The sequence below is a fragment of the Macaca thibetana genome, chromosome 13 (assembly GCF_024542745.1).
Source record: "Macaca thibetana thibetana isolate TM-01 chromosome 13, ASM2454274v1, whole genome shotgun sequence".
NCBI classification, from domain to species: domain Eukaryota; kingdom Metazoa; phylum Chordata; class Mammalia; order Primates; family Cercopithecidae; genus Macaca; species Macaca thibetana.
The window spans coordinates 104,312,054-104,339,639 of NC_065590.1; the positions used below are offsets into that span (position 1 = coordinate 104,312,054).

A 27,586-nucleotide genomic window follows, 5' to 3' on the forward strand; every position below is an offset into this window, starting at 1 on the left:
AGGGGTGCTTGGGGATGACCTTGGGGCAGGGGCATTCATCTAGATCTTACAGAGATGTTAGCAGCCTCACTTTTTGTAACTGTTGCTGGTATTTTCTCTTGCCACCATAGGACTCATATTTTGATATTTTGGTTGATGAGCCTCTGTCCCTGGAGATCAATTTAAGCAACAGCATCATATAAGGTGTCTGTCTCAGCTCCCTCTTCCCTTAGCATGAATTCTCATTCTCCCCCAGGAGGCCGCTCAGCCCTTCATGCAGAGAGAGAGTTAGGCAGGCCCACCCCACCTGGTCACTAAACATGCCCAGGTGTGTCTGAATCCCAGGGGCCAAAGTGACTTCCACACACCCTGGCTCTGCATCGTGTGCGTGTGGTCTCTGACCCTGGGGTCGACGTGAGTCTGAGTGTGGCCTGCCCTCCTGTGAGTCACGTGTCACATTCAAACCCAAGGTCAACTAGAGCTTCATGGAGCATCAGCTCTGTGGTTTCCTTGTGTTTATATCTTCTATCTCTCCCTTATTCTCACAAGAACGTCTATATTTTTATCTTGGGGGAAACAGGATTCTGAGGGATTAATAAGTCATCACATTTATAGACTGAGGAGTAAATCCCATGGCATGGACAGATCATAAGTCTCGGAGGCCGACCCGCTGGGTGCACCGTAAACACAGCATCCGTCTCAGCCAGCGACCCTGCCGGCTTCCCAGCTTCCGCAACTGGAGATGCGGCATCCCCTCGGTTCCACGCCTACCGCATCAAGGCCGCAGTAGAGTCCACTGTGGCTCTACCTCCAGATTCCTTGAGTCCACCCAACTCCTTTCTGCTTTCGGTCTCAGCCTCACCAACTCCGGATCAGTCCTTGCTCCAGCTGCTGCTGTAGTCTTAGAAGTCTTTCTGCTTCTATGTGTCAGAGTGAAGCAGGTATTAAAGGATCTTTAATACCATAAAGGAGATCGTGTCCCTCCTCTCCCTAAAATTAAAAAATGGTGAGATTGAAGGAAGGATGCAGGGCTGGCAGAGTCTGGATCCTACCCACCAGTGCCCTGCGGAGACTCTCCAGGACGCACCCACCAGTGCCCTGTGTATGCTCTCCAGGACACACAGTCATCTGTATCTTTCCCCTTGTGTGTGCGTGGGACTCTCCGCTGCCCTGGACCACGGATGAGCTCTTACACCTGCGTTGTCTGGCTCCCCTGACTCAAGTTTGTTTCACCCCCACCAGCCTGTTTGCTTCACCTCCTCAGGATGCCAAGCTGTTCCCCAAATGTCCCCAGCTCTCTCCCAGCTTTCGCCTTTGCCTCTGTTGCTCCTTCTAGGGATTTTCTTTTACCAGTTAGTTGCAGGACTGTTTCATTATTTATTATTTTTATGCCCCAGAGCCTGTGTAAGTTCCCAGAGATGTCACCTCCCCAAGGCCACGTCATCCCTGGGGCCTTCCCTGCCCTCAGCTGCCTGCCCTTCCCCTCTCCCCCTTCCCCTCTTTCTTGCAGATTACAAGCTCCCCTTGACGTAGCTTGAGGAAAACGGGGATTCACTGGCTGCAGTGATTGGGGGGTCAGAGTGGACTGTATCAAAGATGGCTGAGTACTGAGACTCGGGTGTGGCCCTGGGAAGCTCCCTTCCCATGTCCCAGCAGTCCCCTGGCACTGGCATGTACTTCCCTCTCCTTGGGCTTCCCTGTTCCGTGAGACCCAGCAGTACTGCACTCAGGCCAATTCTAACCCTATGATGGCCTCTAGGTGTTCACGTGAAAGGAAGAGTTTCACACTTCTCACTCTGAATCGGAAACTAGAAATGATCGAGCTAAGTGAGGAAGGCATGTCCAAAGCTGAGACAGGCTGAAAGCCAGGCCTCTTATACCAAAGAGTTAATCAGCTTGTGAGTGCAAAGGAAAAGTTCTTGAAGGAATTAAAAGTGCTACTCCAGTGAATGTGTCCATACTCACTGTATGGACAGCGAGTCCATATACAAATGATAAAAAAGCGAAACAGCCTTATTGCTGTTATTGAGAAAGTCTGAGTGGTCTGGATAGGAGGTCAAAACAGCCACGACATTCCTTTAAGCTAAAACCTAATCCAGAGCAAGGCCTCTAATTCTTTTCAATTCTGTGAAGGCTGAGAGATGTGAGGAAGCTGCACAAGAAAAGTATGAAACTAGCAGAGGTTTGTTCATGAGGTTTAAGGAAAGAAACCATCCCTATAACATAGAAGTTCAAGGTGAAGCAGCATGCGGTGATGAGAAGCTGCAGGAACTTATCCAGAAGATCCAGGTAAGATCATTGAAGAAGGTGGCTACACTAAACAACAGATTTTCCATGCAGATGAAACAGCCTTCTATTGGAAGAAGATGCCATCTAGGACTTTCAGAGCTAGAGAGGAAAGTCAATGCCCAGCTTCACAGCATCAAAGGACCGGCTGACCCTCTTGTTAAAGGCTAAGGCAGCTGGTGACTTTGAGTCCAAGTCAGTGGTCATCGACCATTATGCAAATCCTAGGGCCTCAAGAACGACGCTAGCTCTATCCTCCCTGTGCACTGTAAAGAGAACAGCAATTCCCGGATGTCAGCATGTCTGTTTACAGCACGGTTTCCTGAATATTTTAAGCCGACTGTTGAGACCTACTGCTCAGAAAACAAAAGATTCTCTTCAAAATATTACTGCTCATTGGCAATACATCTAGTCACCCAAGAGCTCTGACGGGGAAAAACAAGGAGATGAATATCGCTTTCATTTCTGCTAACACAACATCCATCCTACTGCTCATGGATCAAGGAGTGTCGTCGACTTTGAAGTCTTATTTAAGAAATATATTTCAGAAGACATTAGTTGCCACAGAGAGTGATGCCTCTAATGGATCTGGGCAAAGTCAATTGCAAACCTTCTGGAAAAAATGTATCATTTTAGGTGGTATTAAGCACATTTGTGATTCATGGAAGGAAGGACGTCAAAATATCAACATGAGCAGGAATTTGGAAGAAGCTGATTTCAACCCCCCTGGATGACTGAAGAACCGAAAACTTCAGTGGAGGAAATCACTGCAGATGTGGTAGGAGTAGAGAGAGAGCTAGATTAGAAGCAAAGCCCGAAGACGGGACTGAGTTGCTGCAGTTTCGTGATAAAACCTGAATGGATAAGAAGTTGCTTTTTATGAATGAACAAAGCAAGTGGCTTCTTGAGATGGAATCTACTGCTGTTAAAGATGCTGTGAACATTGTTAAGTTGCAACAAAGGATTTAGAATATTCCATAAACTTAGTTGATAAAACTGTGGCAGGGTTTGAGAGTATTGACTCCAATTTTGAAAGAAATTCTACTGTGGATAAAATGCTGTCAAACAGCATCACTCTTACAGATAAATCTTTTGTGAAAGGAAGACTCAATCAATGTAACAAACTTCATTGTCTTATTTTCGGACATTGCCACAGCCACCCCAGCATTCAGCAACCACCACCCTGCTCCATCAGCAGTCAGAAGCATCAAGGCAAAACCCTCTACCAGCAAAAAGGTGACTTGTTGAAGGCTCAGGTGATTGTTAGTATTTTTTTTTTTTTTTTAGCAATGACATATTTTCTACCTAAGTTATGTAGATTTTTTAGACATAATGCTATTACACACTTAATAGACTCCAATGTAGTGTAAACATAACTTTTATATGCACTGGGAAATAAAAATCTTTGTGTGGCTCACTTTATGTTGGTATTCAGGATTGACTGAATCTGCAGTGCCTCTGAGGTCTGCCTGTGCTGGCATTCACGTGCACATGGGCTTGCTGTTGGGCTGCCAGCCAACATCACCCAAGCTCTTCTCCACTTCCAGTTGGTTCTCTCTGTCCTTACTATGTAGAACGGTGCCAAACACAGAAGATGCTAGTCCTTATTTAAATGAGTAAGGAAATGAGTTTGATCTGGAGCTTTTCATCTCATTGCGTTCTGTAGCAGTGCCACCATGTGTCGTAGAGCTCCCACATTTATTTATTGGGAGTCTCCATTGTACCACTGGCAAAATACTAGTATCAATTTGTCTTTCTCATAAGGCTGTTTGAATGTTCATTAATTTTTTCTCCACATCATGAAAACATTTCCTTGGCCACTCGTATTAGTCTGTTGTCACACTGTGAATAAAGACATACCTGAGACTGGGCAATTTATAAAGAAAAAGAGGTTTGATGGACTCACAGTTCCACATGGCTGGGGAGGCCTCACAATCATGGTGGAAGGCAAAGGAGGAGAAAGGCACGTCTTACATGGTGGCAGGCTAGACAGGGTTTGTGCAGGGAAACTCCCCATTATAAAACCATCAGATCCTGTGACACTTATTCACTATCACGAGAACAGCACGGGAAAGACCCACCCTCGTGATTCAGTTATGTCTCACTGGGTCCCTCTCAGGACACATCGGAACTATGAGAGCTATAATTTGAGATTTGAGCGGGGACACAGCCAAACCCTATCACCACCTGTGATCAAAGGAGGACTTCTGTCTCTCCTGTTGGGCTGAGCAACAGCCAATTGGGCAGAGATTTCTGGCCATTCACTCCAATTCATGATTTCTTCTTCTGGGACACACAACAGTGCTCCAGCCTCCTATGCAATGAGGTGGGACTGCGTGGCGTCATGCTGGCTCGTGGAAAATGCACATGCGCACCATGGGCCACATCTGGGAACGTCCCATCCTGTCCCCCATTCCCCGCTGACCTGTGACAGGCCCCTGGCCCACATCCGAAGCCCCCTGTTGAAAGTGGCAGATTCCCCTCGGCCTGAGTTCCGGAGGGCCTGTGTCCTACTGGCCTGTTGAGCCTCCAGGTTCTGTTACATGGGTGAGGAAAATCCTTCCACTGTGCTTGAGCCATTATCTTTCTGGAGATGTATTTGTTAAAACAGCAAGCATGCCTTCCCTACATCGTATAGTAAATGTGCCAAGTGTTTGTTCTTATTTCTGTATTACGCTGTAATCATTTTTACTTGATTTTTATATAATGTCTGTAAGAACCTGACTGGCTGAATTTACTGTTTCCTTATATCTTTCCTTTGTACGTGTAGCTCTTCCTCTTGGTGAGGAGTAGATAAAACCGGCTTTTCCCTGATCACAGCGCCCTTTCTCGCCACATCACAGTGAGGGGAGCCACACGAGGACTCAGCTGAGTAGAGTCACTCTCTCTGTCAGCATAGGAAACCATGTCGTTCATCACTATCTTCCTTCTCCCTTCCTTCCCTCCCTCCCTCCCTCCCTCTTTTCCTTCCTTCCTTCCTTCCTTCCTCCTTCCTTCCTTCCTTCCTTCCTTCCTTCCTTCCTTCCTCCATCCCTCCCTCCCTCCCTCCCTTGCTCCCTTCTTTCCTTCCTCCTTTCTTCCCCCTTCCCTCCTTCTGCCCTTCTTACCTTTCTCTCTTTCCTTTCTTCTCTCCCTCATTCTCTCCCTCCTCCCTTCCCTCCCTCCCTCCTTTCCTTCCAATTTCACTGAGTGCCTGATGGATGTGAGATAGGGCATCAGACCTGGAGGAAGCAGAAGCAAAGCACTGGATTGGAGCATAGGAAAATACCACATTCATAGGTTTAAAGAATGGTCACATATTGACAGTTTAATATCATTCATCTTCAAATGAGTTTGTGTATTGATGTTACCTCTGGCTTTTAATTTTCTTACCTTTTTTTTCTTCACTTAAATTTATTTAGAGAATTCTCAGCTGTGTGGAGACCTGCAAGTCACCTTAAATAATTGTGGGATGAGGAGGACATACATAATTAATACAATGCATAGCTGTTGTCCTCAAGTAACTCATAGTGTTTTGGGGGGAGAAATAGCAAGTGAGACTAACAACCTCCACAGCAGGAGGTAAGGCAGGTGCAGAGGGCACCGTGAACACAGAGGAAGGACTCCTAGCCCAGGATTTGAGGTTTGCAGGTGGGTTTTTGAGAATTGGTTCTGGGTTTTCTCCTCCATCAGGAAACCTACTTGGGCTTTGCTCATCTCCTGTTGGGACAGCCACTCACTAGGCCCGCTTTGTCCCTGTCGCCGAGGCAATGACCAGTAGCCACCTGCTCTGTCACATGTGTGACTGGGGTAATAACTGAGGTGCCTGTCTGGGGCCCAGCCTCAGCCTCAGTTTAACTGCACTTCTCCCCTGTGCAGAGCCCTCTGTCCTGCAGCCCGGCCTGGCCAGTGCTGGGCGCCGGAGATGGGCACGAACAATCCTCCTGTCCACCGCCACTCTGTTCACGGTGATGGCCATGACTGCCAGCCATTTGCAATAAAAGAGGACTTGGTGCAAACACAAATGTCACAACCGTGATGTGAAAGTGGCCACCTTGTCCAGTTAAGTAGTTCCTCTCTTCATGCCGTGATGCCAAGAGGTTGCTGAAGGAGACCCCAGGGAAACCCCAACCTTATGATTTCTGGTAAAAATAAATGACAAAAGGTCATACTCTAATGTACATTTGTCAATAGTGCTTAGAGGCCAACCGAATGAACAGAAATGCAGAAACGTGCGTCAGTGGCTATTTCTAGATGCTAACTGGGAATACGACGATACCATGTAGGAGGTCTCTCCATTGGCTTGGGCGTATAGATCTATACTGCTGGCACACATAGATGTAAAACGTTACGCAATATTCCAGCCCATTTCCAGATGCTGAAGCCTCCGTGATGATTCTGTTATCAAACAGCATCACACTTCAAAAACCAGCACCTTATTCTTTGAAGCTCAGGCTCTGTGTTTTCCAACACAATTAATTGGAATAGCAGCATCAAGATGATGACATTTTTTAAGTGGTGTTAATGTGATAATTAAACTCACTCATTAAGAATGTTCAGGAACTGGAGTTTCAGTTCCTAGTCCCTGGGAAAGATGGAAAAGGGGATGTGAGGGGCCTGGTGTCCTTATTATTCAGCCACATGGGGACGGTCAGCAGCCTGCCCCCCGGCACATGGTACAAAGATCTGTGTGGGTTCCTGCCCTGAGGTTGGGATGGCCAGATGTCTCCTTAGGCTGCCTGTGTACTAGCAGACCTAAAAGAGACAAGCTCATGGCCACATCCAGACATCCTGAGTTATTCCTGTGAATGGAAATGAATAGTGTGGTAAACGTAGAACAGGGTCAGCTTTTCCAGTAAGGGGCTAGACTGTAAATATTCTAGGCTTGCGCAGTGCATGGTCCATTTTAGTTGCTCAAGCCTTCATGAAAACTGCAATTGACAACAAGTAAATGAATGAGAAAACTGTCTTCCAATAAAACTTTATTTACGTGAATAGACGGGGTTGTAGTTTACTGACTCTTGATCTAAAGGAATGGCTGATTTTAATTGAGCACTTAGACTGTGTTCTAAATGCTTCCCATGTATACATTTACTTAACGCTTTCACAATCCTTTGAGAATATTCAGGCACAGGCATAGTTAAGTAAACTGCCCAAGGTTTTCAGCTAGTTAGTGGTAGAACTAGTGCTGGAACCTGGGCATGATGCTTCCATCTGCTGCACTCATCGAGATGTGCCGGTGCCTCTGAGCTGCTCGTTCTTATGCAGGTGGTTCGGGTGAAGCTCCGTCCAGTGCAGGACCTGGGAGGCCCCTTCATTTTTGCTGGTGTCCTGGTTGTGGACTGCTGGAAGGCTCAGGTTGCTGTCAGTATGCAGAGGACCTTTCTCTTCTTTGGGGCTCTAAAGCAATGGATATAGTCACTTTATTTCTGTAAGGATTGCTCTGCATGTGGCGTGGGGAAGAGTATTGATAATTACTGTGTGAGCCAGAATGTGCCAGTCACAGCTACCCTACCTTTACTGAATCCTTAGTGCTCAACCACCTCTCCAGATGTCCCTAAGCCCATTTTTTCAGGAAGGAAGCAGGCTCAGAGTGGTCAAGTGATACTTCCGAAGTCGTGTTCTTCGTGAAAGATGCAGGTAGATGGCCAGCCTGAAGCTCGGCTTCTCCGGGATGAGAATTTTCTCTGGGCTGCCTCTCTGCAGAGTACGCCCACTTGTTAAAACTGATCAGAGCCGAGTGGAGTTTTAATTGTACATCATTGAAGACTATTTGGTGTTTATGTTGACAATAGCTATTCATGTCTTAAATCAATGACCTTGCTCATCTTTATGATTTTTATTTTTGCCAATATCATTCAGAAGTTGGTTATTTCTAGTGGAGTTATCCACTGTGACATCAGAAAGCATTGCCATGAATGCCACAGCTTGAAGATGAGTCACACCCCCATTTTGGATCTCATTCATTGACAGAGGAAAAATTTTTAAAAAATGGATAGGATGCTCTTAAGATTTTTTTTCAAAACCCACTTAGCCTTAGAGATAATGCATTGAGCAAATGCAAAAAGGAAAAAAAGTCTCTGACATTTGATCTCCTCAAAAGTGTCAAAGAACAGGATGCTAAAAAATAACTCTCAACATAATTGTTCTTTTGATCACATGTGATTTGAGCCAATTCGGTGAATGACACATGCTGGTCACCATGTGAAAATGTGATTGCACCTGCCACAGTGGATGGAGATCGTGGCAGAAAGGAAAGCCCTGTGCATGTTCAGGTGGGGTGGACCCACAGAGCACTGCAAGGCTCCTGTGGACATGCTCTGCTGGCAGGCAGCGTGGTTCCACGTTTCCTGGCACCATTAATGAGTGGAGAGCTGCCCAGAGCTTTGTGGTGCAAAGTAGGAGTTCATTTTGCCTCACAGCCAACCCCACATCCATGTATCTGACAGAGGGAAACTGAGGTACAGAGAAAAAATTGAGTCACATGCATTCAAGTAGTCCTTAAGTTCTCAGCCCAGTATTTGAGCCTAAGTGTTGGGACAGCAAATTTCTCGCTTTTAACTCTGTCAGACCTGGCTACCGTCCATGTAAAATTGTCATCAGTGTCAACAGAAGGTTGAAGCCAGTGGACTGCAGTGAGCGGGAAGGTGAATCATGAGCTGTGCATGGGATTCCAGCTGTGGTTGTATTGTTTGTTTGTGTTCTCTGTGCAAGGGGTTCTCTGCCGGGGTGGGCGAGGCTGGTGCCCTGCCATGTTCCCCTCAGCCACCGGCAGCAGGTGCCATGGGAGCCCTGCCGGCACCCCCTCCCTCCGCTAGGGTCCTGGCTCATCTGATGGCGCAGCTCCCCTCTAAGGTGCGCACCGGTGCAGACACTGTGCAGGAAGTTGGGCTGATGTGGATGGTTCTCAAGTCGGGAAACCACTCAGGTCCCTTCTGGGGCCCTCGAGATTGGAAAGGCCTCCAGGAACTTAGCAATCTCCTCTCCAGCGAGTCCCTGAAGCCCCATCCGTCCCTGCACCTCCCCACTGTGGGGACGCTCACCACCACTCCAGACACACAGCTGCATGGGGACAGCTGGAACTGTGGAAGAGCTTTGCCGTTTTTAATGAGCTATTGAACACAAATATGCTTCCTTGACGTTCTCACTTAACTGCTATCTCACTTTCCTTGAAGCTTTCACAACTCGCTGATTCTAGATATTTTCTCCAGAGTAATACAAAATGCCACCAGCTCTCTCTCTGCTAGGGCTCCATGGCAAGACGGATAAGCAGAGGAGGGAGAGTGCAGGCGCCGCCTGAGGCCAGGACGCTCCCAGACCACCTGGTGGGAGGCTGCCCATATGCACTCCCTGCCAACCCCACGCCAGGGTCCTCCTTAATGCGCTGAGTCTTTGGCTACTTTCGCATGCACACTGGTCAGTTTCAAATGTCTTCTGGTGCAGAGCCCACAGAAACAGAGCTTCCCTGAGCCCCCCTCCTTCAGACCCTACCAACTGGAAGAGCCAAGTGCTCCCGGGAGGCCACCGCACTGCCCGTCTCCCCCTGCTACCCCCAGCAGGCCTCTGCTTTAGCTGTAGCCATTAAGTCCTCGAGGGGAAGAGACTGAGTGCAGGAGCTGCCCACACCATCCCGGTGTGTCGGGCGTTTCTGTAGAAGGATCATTGGGTGTCCTCCATGCACACCTGCACCACGGGCTGTGCCTCCATTGACCGTGGAAAAGGCTATGATTCCAAATCTGGAGCCCTTGCCTGCCCAAGTGGGAGCTCTCATCGATGGCTCCGATGTCAAATGGCATTTGGCATCTCCTGTGTGCCAGGAACACAGCTGGCCCTGTGCCAAAGGTGAGAGGGCAGCTCCACAAACACTGCATGCCATTTCTGCACCAGGTGTGAGAAGAGGGGTGAGACCAGGTACTGGGGGGCACGAGGGAGAAGTCTAGGGAGGCAGAGAGATGCCTTCATGAGGTGGGGGGTGCAGACGGTCTCAGGAAAACCTCAGGACATGAGTCGTAGTCGCAGGTGGGGAAGGCAGCCCTTCCGGTCACTGAGGGATCACAAGGCAGCCACTCCTGTCACTCAAGGGAGCACAAGGCAGCCCTTCCAGTCAGTATAGGGAATCCAAGGCAGCCCTTCTGGTCACTCGAGGGAGTCCAAGGCAGCTGTTCCTGTCACTCGAGGAGGTTCTGTTCTGTAAAGTCGTCACAAACACCAATTAGTGACTCCTGAACCTTTGCTCTCAGGGGAAATACAGGAAGTTTATCAGTCAGCGTTCTCCAGAGAAGCAGAAACAAAAGTGTGTGTGTGTGTGTTTGTGTGTGTGTGTATGGACAGAGATTTTAAGAAATTGGCTCATGAGATTATGGGGGCTGGCAAGTCCAAAGTGCCCAGGGTAGGCCGGCGGAAGAGCTGGTACTTCCGTTTGGGGCGGAGAGCATCTGCAGGAGAACCCCCAGCTCTGGGGCCTCCGTCCTTGTTCTTTTAGGCCTTCAGCAGCCTGGATGAGGCCCATGCATGGCAGGGAGGGTCTGCTTTACTCAGAGTCTGCTGGCTTAAATCTTAATTGCATCCAAGAACACCCTCACAGAAACACTCAGAGTAATGTTTGACCAAATACCTGGGCACCGTGGCTCAGCCAACTCGACACAGAAAATTAACCATCACAGTTAGATTCCTGCAAGATTCTGGTCACAACCCTTTCATCAATGACCAGCACATGACATAGTGTGATGTGTGTTCCTGTTTAAAGATGCCTGTGTAATACGTGCTCTTCACTCATCAGCGGGGCAGCCTGGCCGCTAGCACCGTGCCTCATGCCTGCACATGGTAACTCTAACCATATTTTCTGCATGAGGCACGTCATGGCCTCTTGCCCTCAGGATCCCTAGACAGCACTAGAGACCGCACCTGCAGGCCATTTTAAACTGTGAAATCACCCACAGAAATGCAAAAAACACGTCACTAACTATACCTCGGAAAGAACCCTTGTTACAGTCTGAGAGCTGAAGTAAGAAGGATGAGAAAGGAAGCTGTGCCTCAGGCAACTCAAGTATTAATCCTGCTCTGTTCATGTCCACAAACGGGTGCAAGTGCACCTCAAACGGAGGCTACGAGTGGATTTTACAAGTAGGTAGATTTGTAGGAACCAAATCTGCCAATTGCGGGGATGGCCGTGTACGAGGTGTGCTTTGGTGAGCGGCCAGGAGGTGGTCCTGGTGACAAGAACTGAGGCCTTCAAGCCAGAGAGAGGAGCAATGTCAGGTGACTTCCATGGTGAGCCTGGCTGGGAGTCTGCCTTTTTCATGAAAGGAAATGGGAAGCCACTGAAGAGTTTTTAAAGTGAGCAGTGATCAGATGGGCACTCTGGATGAGTGGCGGTGACACCACGGGACTGAGGGAGGAGACGCTGGAGCTGGGAGCCGTCCAAGGGCTGTCATGGGATTGCAGGCAGGAGGTGGTGCCGTTTAAGCACGGCAGCGGTGGGAGGATGGATAGAGGTCGTGGGTGCTATGAGTGCCAGGAGGGCAGCAGGAACACGGCTGAGCGAGGACAGGGAGGAGGAAAGGTTTTGGTTTGCCTTCCAGGTTTTCGATTGCATTCCCTGAAACAAGCTCTGTCTTCCACCTTCCAACCATTGTTCCCCATGCCCAAGGCACCAGCCATGTTTCCCTCCTCTTCCCAGACTTCTCCAGGCACCCCCTGATCCCTGACGCTCTCCTCCGTGGACGGTGGCCTGTGTCCTCCCGCCTGAGTGGCTGCTGATCCCTGAGGCTCTCTCCCATGGAGTGTGGCCTGCATCCTCCTGCTAAGTGGCTGCAGGTTTCTTTCCTCTGCCCCTGTCAGTTCCGCTGTCCGTGTCCATCCAGGCCCTTGCAGCCACTGTGCTCTTCCTCTCAGGCCAACCACTCCTGCATTAGTAAATTAGATTCCTCTGCACGGAAGATGAGGATGCTCAGCCCTGTTTCTGCCCCAGCTCCTCAGACAGGGGCAGAGAGGACGGAGGTCCCTGGAGAAGCCCCCCTTCCAGGGACTCAGCACGAGGCGAGGTCTCTAGGGTCATCCTGGCAACTGCGTCCTGACCCACTGCTCCCCTCTGGGTCCTGGACCCTGTGGTGTCTCAGAATGAATCACACCCATAAGGGTGACTGGCACGGGAGGCTGTGCCCACCCCTGCTCCCTTTTGTCATTGTTGGGCAGCACTCAAGGTGATGCCACCTTCACCACGTTAGGTTCGGTTTGGAGTCTGCAGGCTTTTAGGTTCCTGAGCCCAGTGGAGCCCCAGCTGTGCTGGACACTGTAAGTAATGAATTATCAATGATTAATTACAATTGACCAGGTCTCTTTCTTCCCCAGGCACTTGATGTAAATATTTACAAGGAATTCTGATCAGATGCTCACTGTCCAAATTAATATTATTTCATCTAAAAATACAAGAGGGTTTCCATTACAAATCAGCCGTTGTTTGGAGTCCAATCAGCACATCATGTGACAAAGTGTAACAGAGAAAGATGCTGTGTGGTGACGTCTAACATGACTGGCCAGTGGCAGCGAGGCTGGAGTCACACCCTGGCCTCACGGGGTGTATCTGAGAGTCTGAGGCTGCTGGTCTCTGGCGCCACCTCTCATGCCACCTGTCCACTCCTGGGGATGGCCTCAGAAGCCCACCCGAGTGTGAGCCTGATGCTGAGCGGCGTGCCCGCCCCGCTGTGTTCCCCACCTGGAGCCGGAGCGCTCTGCAAAGTGCAGCACGATGACTAGGTCCTGCTGCTCACAGCCCTTGCGGGAGAAGGGAAGAGAGGGGCAGGCAGACTCGGCCACCTACACAGGACCTGAAGATGGCATCTCTGACTGCACCGTCTTCTGGAAGCATGAAGGGGCCAGTTGGTCTAATGATCAGACAGAGACAGGGCTCTCAGATGAATAGATCCTAGTCTTTGAGATGAGTGACTTATCTTGGATCCTGTTTGGTTAAATGTGTGAACTTAATTGTCAGCATTTACTCTGGCCGTTGCAAAGACGGTGGCTTGCACCTAGGTCTGCCGTGTCCACACGGCTGTGCTTCTGGGAGTTCCGCAGCCAGGGGCATTGCTGCGAGTCAGTGAGTCACGGCGCGCCTGCCCCCAGATGTGACGCCTTATGTCTGCTCTGCGGGCCTCCTCCGGGTTCACTGCCAGATGCCAAACCTTAGCTCTCCCTGTGCTCTGCTCCCTCGTGGCGGTGCTCACGCTCGGGAGCCGCCCAACACGGATCTAGCACCATTTGGGGTTTCCGCAGGTTCTGGCGCCTCTGCTCTGGACTCTGGGCTCAGCCCCGTGTGTGTTTTCCGTGGGGGAGCACTGGACAACAGGCTCAGCCACACCACGGCTGGGATGCAGCCTGGGGTGTATTTGCTTCGGTCCCATCTGTGCAAGCGCAGCCATGGCTGAGCTCAGGGTCCCCGGTGCAGGGAAGTGCTCCCCTCTCATGGGCAGGGCAAGGCACTGGGGAACTGGCCACGTGGTAACACGGTCCACCCCTCCATCGCCTCTTAATTTTATCTTTTAGGTAGAAAATGTCAGAGACTTTAAGTGGTGTCCATGGTCGTGTAGAAAAACTCCGGGACTCGGTGAGTTTGGGGAAAATCTTCATGACTGTTGAAAGATGAGTGTTCTTCTGGTCACCGCGACTCCAGCAAACCACATGCTTACAACTCGATCTCCTCTGGGTCCATGAAACACCAGGCTCGTGGGATGGGCTCGGCTCACCCTTGTGTGTTTCTTACGGAAGCCCTGTGGGAGGCGTGGCTCTTCCCTCACAGGCCCGAGCTGCAGGCACTTCCCACTCGTGGATCCTGCCATGACCCTCAGATGGTGCATTTCCATCCCTTTCACACTCCAGGAACACACAGGGCTTCTAACTAAGGTGTGTGGACTGTGACTTGCTGCTGCTGCTCGAATGCAAAGGTTCTTCCATCAGCATGGGCTCGCTGGCATTTACTGAGAATCTGCTGTGTATCAGGCACACAGGGCAGCCCCCAGAGAGCAGGACAAGCTCCCTGTGCTCCAGGAGATGAATGAATGTGGGTCACGTTATGTCGTGACTCATGGTGTGAGATGCAACACAGGAGAGCTGAGCTGCAGAATCCAGGGAGGAGGAAGGGCGGGGCGCTGTGTGGCAGGAAGGACGGGGCGCTGTGTTGCAGGGTGTAGGGGCGCTGTGTGGCAGGAAGGACGGGGCGCTGTGTTGCAGGAAGGACGGGGCGCTGTGTTGCAGGGTGTAGGGACGCTGTGTGGCAGGAAGGACGGGGCGCTGTGTGGCAGGAAGGACGGGGCGCTGTGTTGCAGGAAGGACGGGGCGCTGTGTGGCAGGAAGGACGGCGCGCTGTGTGGCAGGAAGGACGGGGCGCTGTGTGGCAGGAAGGACGGGGCGCTGTGTGGCAGGAAGGACGGGGCGCTGTGTTGCAGGGTGTAGGGGCTGGGAGTCTTATCAGGAGATGATGTTCCAGCTGGTCTGGCAGCCGGAATCAGACAGGAAGCACAGGACATCTCTCGATGCCATGAGGCAGAGGTGGCTGCACCTGGCACGTACAGCCAGAAAGGCAGGGCTTGAGCGCTCCAGGTTCTGGGCAGAGTGAATCCTGAGGGCTGCTTTTGCCAGCAAAGTCTTCAGGAGCAGGCGAGTCTGGCTAGAAATTCATGGTCAGGTCATGTTTGTTCACAGCGAGAAGAGAGAGGAAAGACAGAACTCCTCGAGGGAGCCCCGGGGTGGTGGCTGGGTACCCGCAGTGTGAAGAGGAGGCCTGTTCCGAGCATGTGGGAGAGGAGTTGGGGCTGCAAAGATGGTTCCTCTAAGCAAGGAGGAGCCTCTTTGCACCCAAACCCGGGAAAGGGAAAGGCTCCTGCCAGCTGTGCTCTGGGTGGAAATGATCCATGTCCTTCCCCGGGCACACAAATGCCACAAAACAAACGCTTCGTCCTCTGGAAGCATGAGGAGCCAGTGAGCCTCCTGAAAACCTGTCCTCAGTCAGCTCTTCCACACTGTACTTCTCGGGGTCATTTTAATTCCTCCCAAGCCGCTTGTAGGAGACCTGTCCCAGTGCAGAGCCCTTCCCCGCCTGTGAGCACCAGCTGGAACTTGGCGTCGTCTCAGTAACCCAGGCGCAAGGTCGTTACATTCAGACCAGAAGATCACTGTTTATTCTTTGCTTCCATGGGGGTGTGCTAGTCCAACAGCGTGACAATGTGGTGGCAGCCCAAAAACAAGTTGTTCGGTGAAAAGAGCCTTTGATTTCCTGTGGGGACCGTTAACAAGAGGCCCTGTGAGTTTTCATGAGATTTGGGTTTCAGATGCAAGTTGTTTCCCAAGCACATTTTCTTTAGACATCTGCAAATGTAAGGGCGTGTTCTTCATTAACTGGCCGGAGATCGTCGCGCTCTTCCGGAGGTGAGACTTCCAGGAAATTCAGTTGAGTTCACGTAATTCCAGAGGACAGTTGTCACAGGGCCGTGAGTGCCTGCTGCGGGCCTGTCCTGATTCTCTGGTCAGGAATGAGATTTCTCATTCTCTTCACGAGTCAGGGTTGCGCTGGGCCTCTCTCCAGACCTGGGAGCGCCCTGTACCATGTACTGTGTTGGTTCTGCCCTGAGTTTCCTTCTCCTGTAGGTCATGGGCTCCTGCACCCTCGGACAGCACTCAGAAGCCGCTGTGCCTCCAATGGAGTAGACGCTCAGTCACCACTTATAGGAATATCTTAGAAGATCTTCTATTTTCCATTTATTTCTGATCTAAAAAAAAAATGGGTAGAAAACTGGTTCATGGTGTAGTTGACAGAAAATATGCTATCTGTCATGTTCAGATAGGCCATCCTCCAGTTATTTAAGTTATAAGATTCTATCACCTAAATAAGGTCACTCCTGTTGGGAGATTATGTGGGCAGTTCGGGTCAGCAGCGGGAGGCAGCTCTGAAACCCTGGAACTGTCACAGGAGGATGGGAGGCTGATAAGTTACCCCCGTAAGAGAGAGAGTCGCTCACTGGAACTCCCACAAATGGAATTTGGAAAACAGGTTAAGGCCCAGGTCATCATCTGGGGCCTCAGTGGGGACTTGCGAGCCACCTCCCTCTGGCTTCCTGCTTCACACGGAGACTCTGAAATCTGCCTGAGGATCCCAGCACGGATGCTGATGCCGGCCTGCAAGTCTGAGTATTCTGGAGGCTCAGAGACTGGGGCAATTGCCGTTCCTCTCAGGCTACACGCTTTCTTTCTAATTTAAAGGGTTAGGGTGGCGGCAGGAGGGCCTGGGCAGGCCCGTTCCCACTGCTGCCTGCGGTGTGTCCCCAGGGCTCCCAGCTGGGGAATTAAGTGCTCGTGGAGTTTTTCTTTTCGCCCCTTGACAACTGCTCGTCAGAGTCGTGAGAGGAGAGATCTCACATTCACCCTGAGTGGATTCTGATTCGTTTTATTTTCAGCTTGGTCCTAGCCTCAGGCACATACCTTGGAGGTCTGTGTTCCTGTGTCCTGCACCTGAGGAAGCTGAGGAAGGTATATGGTTTCAAGGGCCCTTTGCATGCACTATTCAATTTTGTAAAGACTCTTAGGTTTTCAGAAACATCCTCTTAGAAAGGAAGTCTTCCCTGAACCTCGCTACTCTGTTTCCATTCTTACTGCTGAGCCTTCCCTGACTGTCCCTTGTCACTTATCAAACGTCCGGATGGCGCTGGCCGAGCTGCCTGTCTCTTGCTGGAGTCCGGGCTCTGTGAGGGAGCTGCCATGTCATCTGGCACTGTGCCTGCCAGAGTGTGAGTTCCACAGACAGATGAAAGCTGAATGTGTCAAACTGAAGAGAACTCCTTGCAGAGCCTGGCCGATCTCACTGACTCAAGCCTCAGCTCTGCCACATCCTGAATTCCAACTCTGCATAAGTCACCTAATTTAATCTCGGCTTCCTCATCTGCAAAACAGAGATCACGGGCTGTGATGGGGATCAGCTTTGTGTCCTCTGTATATCCCGGTGCATGGGCCGGTCACGGGCCATCGTCAGAGCTGGCTCTTATCACTCCTGTGACCAAGCTGTGCATCCTGGGACATCCTCTGTGTTCATGCCAAGCCGGGATTGGAACCCAGAACTCATGTCTGCTGTGTACACCCACCATGCAGGCCTCCAAAGCACCCTGGTCATGAGGGGGCCTGCTTCTGGGGGATCCTGAAGTGAAATTAGGGTGCATAGAAGTTTGGTTGACTGCAATTCAATGAACATTCTGAGAAGCAGAATGTTTTGAAGGTCTAAGCATTGCCAGTAAAAGAAAAAAAATGCATTTTTTGCTATTATTGAAAATTTTTATAAAATACACATGAATACGGTAAACTAGCTCACATAATGTGGTACTTGTCATCTGCTAGGCTGGATGCTATGCACGCACTGTCAAATTTAGTCTTCGTGGAATTTCTTCTTTTTATTTTTGCGGCAAAACCAAGACCTGAAGAGGTTAAGTAACTTGTCTAACACCATGTATGCTGGGTCCTAGAATTGACCTTAAATTTATCTGATCCCTGAACTCTACCCTCTTACCTCACTCTTTACCTCACAGGCTGTTTAGGAGACACACGGAAACTACCTGAATTTTTATTTATTTATTTATTTATTTATTTATTTATTTATTTATTTTGAGATGGAGTCTTGCTCTGTTGCCCAGGCTGGATGGAGTGCAGTGGTGCAATCTTGGCTCGCTGCAGCCTCCTCCTCAGGTGTTCAAGCAAGTTTCCTGCCTCAGCCTCCCACGTAGCTGGAACTACAGGTGCGCGCCACCACACCTGGCTAATTTTTATATGTTTAGTAGAGATGGGTTTTCGCCATGTTGGCCAGGCTGGTCTCGAACTGCTGACCTCAAGTGATCTGCCCTCCTCAGCCTCCCAAAGTGCTGGGATTACAGGTGTGAGCCACTGCGCCCGGCCATATTTTGCTTCTATATTTTTCTATTTAATTTATTGGAATTTAATTTTTGGTATGAAGTACAACTGTAATTTGGCTTTTTCCCATTTAGATGACTCTCTCCGTGCCATTTGCTGAATCAGTCCATCTCCTCGTGGTTTCATGGCTCTTTCCTCCCTGTCTCCTTAGCTGTTGAGTTCCACTGCAATCCGTGCATTTTTCCCCTTCCTGATGCCTCGTTGCTTCTCACAGGAAGCTTCTCCTTAGTGGAGCCACATCGCCCTTCTCATCCCAATCAAAGGTCTCCAGTGCGAGTCTTTGTGTAAAACGTGATGAATGCAACCCACTTATGAAGCTTGAGCTCTGCCTCAATGTTTCCACTCTATACTGCACTCAACTATTGAACTGTGATGTTTCAGGCACTGACGGTGATCTCATGGAAGAGGAGTGTCATCTCTGCGTGGGATGCACCACCGAGACAGGGCCACTGAGCTTCTGCGTGGGATGTGCCACCCCAGACAGGGCCACTGAGCATCTGTGTGGGATGCACCACTCCAGACAGGGCCACTGAGCTCCTGCGTGGGATGCGCCACCCCAGACAGGGCCACCGAGCATCTACGTGGGATGCACCACCCCAGACAGGGCCACTGAGCTTCTGCGTGGGATGCACCTCCCCAGACAGGGCCACCGAGCACACACATTGGGCAGTTGCTCAGGGTCTTCCACCGAGGGGCAGAGTAGAGCCTGGAGCTGCTGTTTGCTCCCAGTCACACACACCAGGCCATGCTGCCTCTTACACTGTCCTGAAAATGGATGAGTGGCTGTCAGGCTTCAGTGGATCTTTCCTCCCGCTCCCCGACATAAACAAAATTTCCTCTCCTCCGTATGCTTCCTCAGCTCTAACAGGTCTCAGCATCCTCTCAGCTGTGTGAACTGAAAACTTGTCACCCTCAGGTTAAAATGCATCCGCCATTCCTGTCACACCTGCCCCCAGTATTCTAAGTCATCCTCTCATCTTCTATCTCCACAGCCACCTTTTGCCTAAACCACCATTGCCGCTGTCTGACGGAGCCCCCGGGACTGCCCTCCACCGTCTGACCGAGCCCTCCAGGGACTGCCCTCCACCGTTTGACCGAGCCCTCCAGGGACTGCCCTCCACCGTCTGACCGAGCCCTCCAGGGACTGCCCTCCACCGTCTGACCGAGCCCTCCAGGGACTGCCCTCCACCGTCTGACCGAGCCCTCCAGGGACTGCCCTCCACCGTCTGACCGAGCCCTCCCCCAAAGACTTCCCGCTTTCTTCTTTCGCACTGTGTCTCCCCACAGCCCTTGTCCCATGGTGCCTGGAAGCTGCTCAAAAGCACAAACCAGGCCATGCTGCTTTTCTGCTTAAAGCACTTAAAGGTTTTAATTTTACCTTAAATTAGACCTAAAGTTCTCTTCCTAACTTACAAAGCCCCAAGTCATTTTCTTGTTTCTTAAACAAAGCAGATACTCCCTCCATGCCCTCCCACCACTCTCACCTCTGTAGCGGCTTTTCTCCCGGACCTGGCCCTGGATCTCTGTGATTCAGGTCTCAGCTCAAGCGTGAGGCTTCTCTGCATGTCTGCCAGCTGTTCATCCCGTTCTCAAAGCATCCACCAACAGAGATTTTGCGTCTGCAGATTTGTTTGTTGCCTTCACTCCTGGCCTGGCCCACTTTCTCCTGTCCTTACCGTCCCATTCATCTCTGTGCTCCTGGGACCTGGTGCCTGACGTCGGCCTCACATGTTGTGTGGAAATGTGAATGCACATTGAATTTTGTGCCTGATCTTGCCCCACTGTGAGTTCTTTTAATGCCACCGATGAGGTGTCTCCAGAAAGGTCCAGGCAGCCTCAGCACACATGCGGGGCTTCCTATTTTTGTCCCTTTCATTGGCTTGTGTTCTTGCATATCTTCCCCTAAAGCCAGGCTGCACCGAGGGGCGGGGAGGGAGGAGGCACCCAGAGTCCCGCAGGTCACAGCCGCTGAGCAGGTTCAGCTTCGTCTCCTCCCTGTCACTCAGGTCTGCAGAGAACTCGCTGGGGCAGTGCTTGCAGAGAACTCACTAGGGCTGTGATCATGGCTGGAAAATTTCCCCCGGCTTCTTTTGGGAAGTGCTCTTGTGGGCAGGGATTTGGTTTCTTGGTTGTCTCCTGTCTGGAACAGAGTCATGGATGGTTGTGTCTGTAAAACAAAAATAACAATGTGGATTCAAGAACACCACCTCCCCCTCACAGCCTGCATTGTCCTGACATACTCTGGTCATGTTCTGCAAGTTTCTGAGAAAGGCTAATGAAATTAAATGAGTTCATATTGGCTCCCAAGCAACTCCGAGGTCCCCAGCTGAGCAACTGAATCTGTTCTTCTGATGACCATAGAGCTGTGGGAATGTGGTTATGTTGGAGCTTGAGTTTCACAGACTGGCAAAGTGTCACTAAGACAGGTCCCTTGCTTGTGTCTGCTCCTGTGGTTCCACGAGGATGGAGGAAGCTCTTCATTAGATGCGTGTGATAGTCCCCACCCCCATACAACCATCCCTGCAAATATACGCCACGGCTGGTTATTGGATGCAGTGTGATCACCCTCACCCCCATACAACCATCCCTGCAAATATGCCATGTACAGCCACAGACCCCTTCTGCCTGCTGCTGCCCCATTCCTGAGTCTGGAATGTGTGAGGCACCTTGATGGAAGGCATGGAGTACTTGAAGAGAAGATGAGCACAGCAGTTGCATCCAAATGTGACTTGTGACATGAGAGAGGGTCAGATCATGCTGACCTGGAAGGGGAACAGATGAGTTGCAGTTGGGAAGGGCCAAGTTTGGGAAGGAGGCTGTATAGGGAGAGGGGACAGAAATAATTCAAAATTGAGGACAGAAAGAGTATGGCATGAGGTCAGGGCTGTTAGCACACCCAGGATTTGTCCAGGAAGCCATGAGCTGTCCAGTGGGGAAGTCCACTGTGTATGGGAAGGGGATGGGGGCAGAGGAGCCGAAGGTGACAGCAGAAAGCCTCAGAGGCTGCCTGTGAGAGCTGCTCTGTGTTCGTTTGGATGGGGGGAGGTGATGGTTGTGCTGGTGTCTGCTGAGTGTCTGCTCTTCTGAGTACTTTCCAGGGGTGACTCATCGAATGCCTCCTTCATAGGTGAGAGAACAGACGCAGACGCTAAGACCCTTGCTCAAGGTCACGTGGGGAATGAGAACATGCCATCAGCTGGTAGTCTGCCTTCAGAGACTGCTCCCAATGCAAAGCCGCTCTGTTGCCTCTCCCAGTAGGGAGCGGTGGGAGGCATTTGCCACAGGTGTAACACGATGGGCATGTCTATCCATTCCATCATCATTCATTCATTCCTTCATTCATTCCCTCAAAATCCCGGTCACTTACTTACTCTATGCCAGATGCTGGGCTAAGGCCAACTTGAAGACTGACTGGGGTGAGAAGATGAACCCAGTTTCTGAGCAGAGCAGCTGAGAGAGGCAGGGCAGGGTGAAGGCATCCACCATGGTCCATGTCTCCCAGCTGCTACTGGGGCTGCAGGTCATTCTCAGAGACCTTCTGGGGCTCCTGGGCCTGCTGCTTCTCCAGTGCAGAGCCGAGAACCCTTGGAAGCCTGCACCCCATGCCCTGGGGACACTGTGTTTCTCATCCTAAGAGCACTGGTCCTCCAAGTGCTTGTAGTTTAAACTTTCCTTTTGGCTTCTGACTTTCAGACCTTCCTACAGAGGTACAAGAGCCCATCCCAGGCCTCAGAGGAATGACATATGCCTGGCCTGCTAGGGCCTGGCTGGTTTAGTTGGAGCCGCCCTTCGTGGGGCTCTGCCTAGGTCACCTTGCATTTGGCCTTCTCCACCTCCGACTGTGTCCTCTGCTGTCTCACAGGCTTCCTCAGGAAGCACTTCCTTGATAAACGCTTGAACACAGACCTCTGCTTCAGAGAGCCTCCAGAGAACCTGTCCTAAAACATCTCCCATGGGCATTTAGAAGTGGCTCAGGAAGTGCCACGTGTACAAATGAATGAATGAGATACTTCTTTTTGTTAAAAGAACCATCCATGATGGAGGAAGATGCACCGTTGTTGCTTATATGTTGTGTCTCCCTCTGAACGTGAGTGGAGAGAGTTCAGTGTCGGGTCTTGAGAGATGCCCAGAGCCGATCCCACCAGCTATCCTAAGGCAAAGGGAGAGAGGCTTCTGGAGACAGGCAGGTTTGCTCAGCACTGCATCCTGTACTCCCCTCTCAGAGAGTCCCAAATACTGAGACTTTGCATAGTAAATCTTTGATAAGCATTACCCTAAATATATATATTTCCTTTTAAAATTGAATCTCTCTCCAACCTTCTTGGGCATGGAGTCCTTCCTGACCACAGCTCGTTTAATGTTCATCGTAAGTGACTTTCCACATAAAATGCTCCACCAGCGCTTGTTCAGGGATAGACTCCCCTGGTGGAGGAAGAAAGTGGGTGCGGTGAGTGATGTGGGGCTGGACCCTACAGAGCTGGGAGCCGTGGGAGCCTCGGGGCCACTGCAGGGACTGCAGGAACACGATGCATTCTCTGGAGGGGAAGCCATTTTTCGCAAGAGAATTATGACAAATCTACTTTCCATTAAACAACTGAACTGTGTAATTGTTACAGATTATAATTTTTTTCTAACAGGACAGGGTATAGCTGGAAATTAAGCAGATTCTATGAACAACCAAACCTAATGAATCCTGCAAAGATTGAGCCGTAAGTAGCAACGTCTGGAGTTGCAGCAGATTGCGTGTCAGTGAGTGAACTGTGTCGGATATTAATTATGTAATCACGGGTGGAATGCGGCGCAGAGAAGTTTCCAGGCCTCCATGTCAAACGTGGCTGTCACTCCTGAGCTGTGAGCATGGCACCTGCCGGGCTGTGATGGAGTCGGGGTGGGTTGAAGGTGGCGGCAATTAGAACCCTGAGGTCACCGCTCAGGAAATGCCGGTGCCTGATCCAAGTCACCCATGAGGGAGGTGGCATAAATGTCAATCCTGCTAATAGACCCAGGGCAGCTCCCATACCAAGTGTCACTGATGACGGAAGTGATTCCTCCTCTTGTCTGCACGAAGATGCAAAGAGAAACGGCAACTTTGGGATGCACCAGTCATCGTGGCTCTGAGTCTGTGAGCATGCACGTGCGGGTGCTCTAGGCCAGGTGTAGGGCAGGGGCCTGGAGGTGCAGAGATGCAGAGATCCATAAGGCAGGTGTTGATCTCAGAAAGTTTCTAGTCTGGGGAGGCAGGTATGTGATAACAGCCCCCAGAGCAGGTAGTGGTTTGTAGCAGCTATGTGCTGGAGTACAGAAGGCTCTGAATCAATGTCACAAAGTTAGTGACTGCCCTGTGGTGGTTGCACTTATTGAGATTTGGCAACAGCTCTAATTCTTGACCTTCTTTGAGTTCTTGTTTACTCCAGGCTGAGTTCAGCAAACCTTTATGGGACGTTCGTCATTTGTTCTTCGGTGTGCCAGGCACTGAAGATAAACAGATGGGTGTGGGTTTTGATGCAGCCTCTCCTAAGAGAGCGCAGTCGTCAAAGAGAGCCCTGTGTTTCCTAAGGTGACAGGTGAGTTAGGCAGGTTCTACCTCCGAGCTGGGCACAGATGTATGAGAGCTTGGCAGGACACCAGGCCCCCTGGCCCATTCAGGAAAAGCTTTCTGGGGCCAGGGAGGGTGCAGGGTATGAAGCCTGGGAGGGTGCAGGGTGTGAAGCCTGGAAGGGTACAGGTGTGACACCTGGGATGGGGCTGGGTATAAAGTCTGGGAGGGCATAGGGGGTAAAGTCTGGGAGGGTGCAGGGTATGAAGCCTGGGGAAGTGCTGGGTGTGAAGCCTGGGATGGTGCATGTGTGACACGTGGGAGGGTGTCAGGTGTGAAGCCTGGGGTAGTGCAGGGTGTGAAGATGGGGGAGGGTGCAGGGTGTGAAGCCTGGGAGGGTGTAGGGCATGAATCCTAGGATGGTGTAGAGTGTGAAGCCTGGGAGGGTGCAGGGTGTGAATCCTGGGGAGGTGTTGGGTGTGAACTCTGGAAAGGTGCAGCATGTGAAGCCTGGGAAGGTGTAGAGTGTGAATCCTGCGAGGTTGCCGGGAGTGAAACCTGGGAGGGTGTAGGGCATGAATCCTGGGTGGGTGTAGAGTGTGAAGCCTTGGAGGGTGCAGGGTGTGAACTCTGGGAGGTGCAGGGTGTGAAGCTCAGAAGGGTGCAGGGTGTGAAGTCTCTGAGAGTGCAGGGTGTGAAGCTTGGGAGGGTGCAGTGTGTGAATCCTGGGAGGGTGCAAGATGTGAAACCTGGGAGGGTGCACAGTGTGAAGCCTGGGAGGGTGCAGGGCATGAATCCTGGGAGGGTGCAGGGTGTGAAACCTGGGAGGGTACAGGGTGTGAAGCCTGGGAGGGTGCAGGGTGTGAAGCCTGGGAGAGTGTAGGGTGTGAAGCCTGGGGAAGTGTTGGGTGTGAACTCTGGGAAGGTGCAGGGTGTGAAGCCTGGGGAAGTGCTGGGTGTGAAGGCTGGGAGAGAGCAGGGTGTGAAGTCTCGGAGGGTGCAGAGTGAGACGCCTGAGGTGCCAGGTGTGAAAGTCAGGGAGGATAAGCCAGGGTGGGAAGGGAGTCAGGGGTGGTGACCAAGGGAGAGGAGCCTGTGCAAGCAGGAGGCAGGGGTCCTGAGACTCCTGGTGACCAGGGAATGAGCAGCAGGGTGGGTGTGGCAGGAGCAGAGGCTCAAGTGGATGGAAAGCAGTCCACTCCAGGGTTCTGTGATCCAGGAAGGAAGGAAGGAGGGAAGGAGGGAAGGAGGAAGGTAGGTTATGGTTCACCTTGTGCATGATGTGAACGGAGCTGGTGCTTTGTCAACAAGAGATCTGCAGAGACTACGGTATCAGCAGCCCACCCTGGCTGCTGTGTGCAGAGGGGACCTAAGCAGGTGGAACTGGATGTGGGAAGACCATGTGGCTCTCGAGACAGTCTGCCTGGGTGTGACAGACTTCTGAACCAGGCCATTGGTGGTCGGCTTAGGAAGACAAAGGAGGCAAGACATATATGGGGGTTAAAATCAGCTGGATGTGGGACTTAACGAACGTGTGAGGGATGGAGGGGATGAGAGGATGCGAAGGGAGGACACAGAGATTGTGCTGGCTCCAGGCTTGGGCTCAGGCGACTGGAAGGTAATGAGAGAAGCTGATTTGGAGGAAGAATGAGTTTAGTTTTGGATGTAAATTTAAAGTCCTGCGGGACACCCAGCTGACTAACAAGCAATGAACAGGCTGCTTTAAATGTTAGGGCAGAGTTTGGGGCTGATCTCTAGGTCTGGAAGCCATAAGCCAGAAGGAAAGTTTAAACTACAAGCACTTGTAGGACCAGTGCTCTTAGGGTGAGATGTGCAGTATTCCAGGACAAAGTAAGGAGGCCATGGAAGAGAAGAACCCATGACCAGGACTAAGATATGGAGGCCAGAGGGCTGAGGTGGGCAGGGAGAGTTTGCACCATGGAGCCCACAGAGCACAGAGCTTGTGGCAGAGAGGGCTTGATGTGGTCTGGCTGTGCCCTCCACCCAAATTTCATCTTGAATTGTAGCTTGCATAATTCCCACGTGTCATTGGAGGGACCTGGTGGGAGGTCATCGAATAATGGAGGTGGGCTTTTCTTGTGCTGTTCTCTTGATAGTGAATAAGTCTCATGAGATCTGATGGTTTTATAAAGAGCAGTTCCCCTGCACATGCTCTCTCTTGCCTGCCACCATGTAAGATGTGCCTTTGCTCCTCCTTCACCTTCCACCATGATTGAGAGGCCTCCCCACTCATGTGGAACTGTGAGTTCATTCAACCTTTTCCTTTATAAACTATTATTATAATTGATCTTTATTAGCAGTGTGAGAACAGGCTAATACAGGCCCGTATAGCCCTCAGTGATTCTGGCACCCAAGGGTCACCATGGTCCTGTTGGACCACGGCAGGGGTGCTGAGTCTCTGACAACCATTTCTTCTCCCTGTTTGTCCTCTGTCTCATGACCCCAAATGTAGACCTTTGTGGTTTCCATAGGCTTTTTTCATTGAGCCTTCTCAGCGCCAGGTCTCCAGATCTATTGCTGATGTTGTGTTTCCCAGGGTTTTTCTGGATGATCACTGGCTACCAGGGCCTAAGATAAGAAGGGCAGGAGGATCAGCATGTCATGGCCTCAGGGTCGCTGTGTATCAGGTGCTGTGCTGAGCATGGGACACCAGCAAGGTCAGGTGAGATTCTCCCTTTTCAGGAATCATCATGCAACAGCAGAGGTGGTTCACTCAGGGGCCTGCTCAGCCCCAAAGCCCACAGTCTCCATGGGGCCTCCACTGCCTCCTCCCACGCTGGAGAGTAGCAGTGAGCCTGAGGGCACTGCATTTCACATACTGCTGTCAGCACTTCATGTTCTCATTCAATATTGGATGACCAGATGCCTGAGTCCATGAACCAAGGCGTAAATGATTTTGGAGCCAGAAGACATGGCTTTCTTACCAGCAGCATTTCTGAACTCTTGCAGGGACTCAATTCACATAATGGTAGCTCCTGTTTGCAGAGCCCTTTGCAATCTTCCAAGCAGTGTCACAGAGGCGGCTGCAATCCACAATGTTTCTGTGTGGCGGATGACAAAGAAGGAGATGGAGCTTCAGTGAGGCTGTGTGACTTTCTCCAGGTCACCTTGTCAGCAGATGCCCTGCCAGGACTTGAACCCAGGTCCCTGACCCCAGGTCTCCTGGTCCACTCCCTGCACTTTACTTTGCAACTGAAGGCAAGCCGGGGGTGAGGCCTCAGGAGCAGCAGACTCTGGGCTGTCCTGGCCTGGTTGGCGGTGCTCACAGGCAGCTTCCCGTCTCTAAGATGCTTTTCTGGGTGTCTCTGTTTACAGTTAGCTCTTTTGTGAGCACTTGGCCAGATGGCACCCAGGCAAACTCGAATATCCACCAGAACATCACTCCTTCAGATTAATTAGTTTCCATTTATATGCCTCACCTCACTCAGCTTTAAATGCACACTTTGAGCTTACAATTCTGGTCTTCAAAGCTTGCCCATCTCCCCATCTTTCTTATGCCTTTTTTTTTCCCCCTGCAATGCTTCCTGGAGCAAAACCTGGATACCCCAATGGGGGCATGCTTGGAGATTCTCAGAGCCCAGTTTTTCTATGGTCTTTCTCAGAAAAAGTTACCATGAGACAAAGTGACATTCATGTCTTCTGGGCATCTTTCAGACCAGAGTTCACTTTGATATCACCTAGGCCTATTTTAAGAGGGATAAAAAGCTTTTTGTAGTTTAAGAGAACAATGATTATTAATGAAAAAGAAGAGGGTTCAGCAAACATTGCAAACTAAGCCCAATGCCCAGATCCTGACCCATGAGCCTAGGAGGTAAGTAAGGAGTTTGCTTGCTTGATCATTTA

General features: G+C 50.9%; 1 protein-coding gene across 2 annotated transcripts in view; it reads right to left on the minus strand.

The window, feature by feature from the left end:
• Positions 1-27,586, minus strand: part of RPS7 (ribosomal protein S7) — an 838,959-nt gene that overhangs the window by 779,801 nt on the left and 31,572 nt on the right. Inside the window, exon 1 of one of the 2 annotated variants that reach the window (XM_050754081.1) lies at positions 11,937-11,940. The exons of the other annotated variant lie outside the window; for it this stretch is intronic. The gene's annotated coding sequence lies outside the window, so the exon portion shown is untranslated. Of the gene's footprint in view, positions 1-11,936; positions 11,941-27,586 lie in introns of those variants that run through there. 2 annotated transcript variants of the gene reach the window in all.